This window comes from Spermophilus citellus (assembly GCF_964194105.1).
Source record: "Spermophilus citellus genome assembly, chromosome: 12".
In the NCBI taxonomy this organism is placed as follows: domain Eukaryota; kingdom Metazoa; phylum Chordata; class Mammalia; order Rodentia; family Sciuridae; genus Spermophilus; species Spermophilus citellus.
The window spans coordinates 94,082,175-94,086,061 of NC_138198.1; the positions used below are offsets into that span (position 1 = coordinate 94,082,175).

The following is a 3,887-nucleotide window of genomic DNA, read 5'->3' on the forward strand; positions in this document are numbered from 1 at the left end:
GCAAGGGAGACTTAGAGAATGTGGACATTTTCAGTTTCTGTACAAGGAAGGGTCTCTGAGCCCCAAAAGGTGTTTAATAAGACCATTAGGACTGTGGCTAGTCATGATAATAAAAGTAAAGCAATTACCAGTTGTTTAACCTTCCTGGGTTTAAAAAAAAAATCATAGCTAAAGAGTATCTGAACATTTTCTTCACTGTAATTATTTTATTTTATTTTTACTTTTATTTGCATTTATTTTATGCTGAATTTATTCCCATGCCATACGTTCTTGTTTCTTTAGTTTCTTTTGGGATATCTTTTTCTTCTGTGCAACCTCCTCTTCTGGTTTAGGAACAATTTGTTCCTTCTCCGTGAGAATCATCTCAGTTTGCAGGGGGAACTCGTGTATGGTTTAATCCAACCATGGGCTCTGCAAGTGCGGTGGTGCATCTTGGGTGCTTTGTTCACCTGGATATGTCCACGCATGTGCAGCAAAAATTCAGGACTCTTTTTGGACCACCATCCCTGTGTCCAGCCCCACTGTTTGGCCCGGGCACACCTCCCAACTCCACCATTGTAACACCGAATGGCACACATTGCTTCTTTAAAGTGATATCTTTCAGGTACTTGGTGGCATGCATATCCTTGATGGCCTGTGCAGTTTCATGGGTATTCTTAAAGTGAACATGATGATTTGAACTTTTTGTTTTGCATGATTTTGTGGGGTTTTCAGGTCAAGAGAGTAGCAGATGATTTTCACAGATCACCTCAGGCCACTTATGGGAAGAGACCATTTAAATTATTTAAAAAATTTGTTGTTGTTGTTGTCAATGAACATTTATTTTTATTTGTTTGTATGCGGTGCTGAGAATTGAACTCAGTGCCTCACACATGCCAGGCAAGTGCTCTACCCTGAGCCACAACCCCAGCACCCCCCATTTTAATTATTTTATTTCTCATTGTTTTCTATAATTACAACTCCCAAGAGCCACACCTTAGACCTATTCCACTCTCAAAATGTATAACTGTCAAAAGTCCAGAAGTGGCACAGCTTCCTAAAACTGTGCATCCTATGCCAGAGGACTTGCCAAACCAAATGGTTGCCCAACAAGCCACTTTAATTTTTCAGTATTTGAAGCAACCACCCAACAGGGCATGTTTTGTTCCCAGACCTGGAACATAATGCCTCGTGATTCCTCAAAGATCTGAATGATTGCACTCTGCTTCAAGTAAATACCTGATCCGGTACTCAATTCTGAGAGCAGTAAAATTCTGCTTCCTCTCATCTTCCCAGGAGCACAGCTGCTCATTAACAGATGCGCAGTGATCACAAGCACACCCAGGTGATCCTCCTTAGTCTCTGGCCCTCCTGGCCTCCTGGAGCTGGCCAGACCAGCTGGCTTTTGTATGGCTGAGCCCTCCTCTTGGGGCCAATTGTGGGCAGACCATTTAACAGTCACATCTGCTCTGCCTTTCTCCATCTTCTCTCTTCCATGTGGTGCTTCCTCCTGAAAAAATTGCCTCATTCTTTCATGAAAACTCTTTGCTTGCCTCCCTTATGCCCTGCTAGAGGGACGGGCCATCCAGTCAGTCTGAGAGGACTCTGCAGAGAATGTGACTTCAATTACCTTCTGAGTAGAAGCCCCACTGCCCCTGCAAAGTCCTGGGGAGGCACTGTGGCATTGCACCCTGTGCCCTCTTAAAAAGCACATGTTCCCCAAGGAGGTCAAGTGTTGAGTTACCAAGCAATGGGGACCCGCTGTGGGTTATTTCCCCCTGAACCTGGAGGAGGCTTTGGGATTGGGTAGAGCATCTAAAGTTCAGCAAAGAGAGCAGAGCAATAAGGAGGGAACTCATGAGCACATCTCATCCAGGGTGTTTGTGTCCCCTGCTCCCTCCTCCAGCTAACCACCATGCCCCACCTTTGCCACACCTGAGAGGAGGAGGTGCAGCCCAAGCTGGAATCCCACCCAGTGTGCTCAGAGGCTTGGTCCAGCTACCACCTAGTAAGTATTGGACCATATCTCCAGCCTAATTTCCAGCCCCTCCTTGAGCACCTAGGTGACCCAGGTCCTCAAATCCCAACCCTCACATCTCCCTGCGCATCTGCAAAGGATTATATTGCTCCTGCCACCATTCAACATGCATATAACAAAACCAAATGCTGGAATAGCCCTTTATAGTTTATAAGCATTTTCATGTGTATACTTAGTCCACTTAATCTTCACAAAAGGTCTGCCAGTGAGTTGCTATTATTCTTATCCCAAACTTGGCAAACTGAGGTTACAAGAGGTTAAGGGATGTTTTAAAGCAACACAGCTACACAGTGGCCAAGGTCACTTGCATAAGCAATGTATCTGATGTCCAGTCATATGCAGGAGAACATCAGAGGCATTCCTAGAGAACCCAGCCCTGTTTCTTGGTGTCAGCACTGAGCCAATCAAATCTTTGGTCTTTTCTTCTTGCTTATTGCACTGGTCAGAATCTTCAGTGCAATGCAGAATAGAATAGAAGCAATGAGAACAGACATCCTTATCACAATCCTCAGCCTCCTGAGCCACTGGAAATATAGGTGTGTGCCACTGTGCCTGGCTCGTACTCTTGATCTTACAGGAAAAGATTCATCTTTGACCATTAAGTATGATATTAGCTGGGGAGTTTTTAAATGTGCTTCTGTAGTTTGGATCCAGGGTGTCCCCCAAAGGTCCAAGTGTTAAAGGCTTGGGAGGTGGTAGAAAGAAGTTAGATCATTGAGTACAGGTCCTTATGGGGAATTTGGGGACCCTCACGCCTTTCCTCCTCTCGTGCACTCTCTCTATATATATTTATATAAATATATATTCATATATATATATATATATATATATATATATATATATATATATATATATATATTTTCCTCTTTGTGTGGTTTCCTCATCATATGCTCCCCTCCATGATGTGCTGCCTTTCTACAGGCCCCAAAAGCAACAAGACAATCAACCATGAACTGAAACCTGCAAAACTATGAATCAAATTAAAATTTTTCTTCTTACAATTTTATCCATGTATTTTGTCACAGTAATGGAAAGCTGACTAACACATGCCCTTTACCAAGTTGAGGAAGTTCCCTTTTACTCCTAGTTTGTTGAGAGTTCATAATCAGGAATGGAGATTGGATTTCATCAAATGTCTGTTCTGCATCTATTAAGGACATCATATACCTTTTCTTGTCCATTAATATCGGGGTGCAGTGGCACACGCCTATAATCCCAGCAATTTAGGAGGCTGAGGCAGGAGGTTTGTGAGTTCAAAGCCAGCCTCAGCAAAAGCAAGGCACTAGGCGACTCAGTGAGACCCTATGTCTAAATAAAAAATGGGGATGTGGTTCAGTGGTCGAGTGCCCCTGAGTTCAATCAATCCCCAGTATACCCCCCTACAAAAGAAGGCAAATTAAATTAATTTTTAAATGTTAAACCAACCCTGAATTCCTGGACCAAATCTCAGTTGGGTATAACGTGTTATTCTTTTAATATTGAATTTGATTTTATACAACTTTATTAAGAACTTTTTGCAGCTATATCCATAAGAAATATTGGTCTTTAGTTTCTTTTCTTGTCATGCGTTTGCCAGGTTTTGGTATTAGGGTAACTAATTGAGTTTAGACATATTTCCTTTTCTTCAATTACCCAGAGACTTTGCATATTATTTCTTCTCTAAGGATTTGGTTTAATTCATTAATAAAGCTATTTGTGGCTGTTTCAAGGATCCTTGGTTGTTATTTAGAATAAATAATACAAATAATCCAGAAAATGTCAACAACTGACAATCCTAAGTGCTATTGTTAATTTCAACTTTCTTACCAATAGGAAACAGTGTCATTATTTTTAATTGTCCCTGCCAGCCCCAGGAAGAATGAAGCTGGTG

At 42.0% G+C, this 3,887-nt stretch overlaps 1 pseudogene across 1 annotated transcript; it reads right to left on the minus strand.

Moving 5' to 3' along the window:
* Positions 1-249: 249 nt before the first annotated feature.
* Positions 250-622, minus strand: LOC308631916 (large ribosomal subunit protein uL22-like; annotated as a pseudogene). Its single transcript has one exon. The product of its transcript is annotated as a large ribosomal subunit protein uL22-like (transcript).
* Between the last annotated feature and the right edge of the window lie 3,265 nt (positions 623-3,887).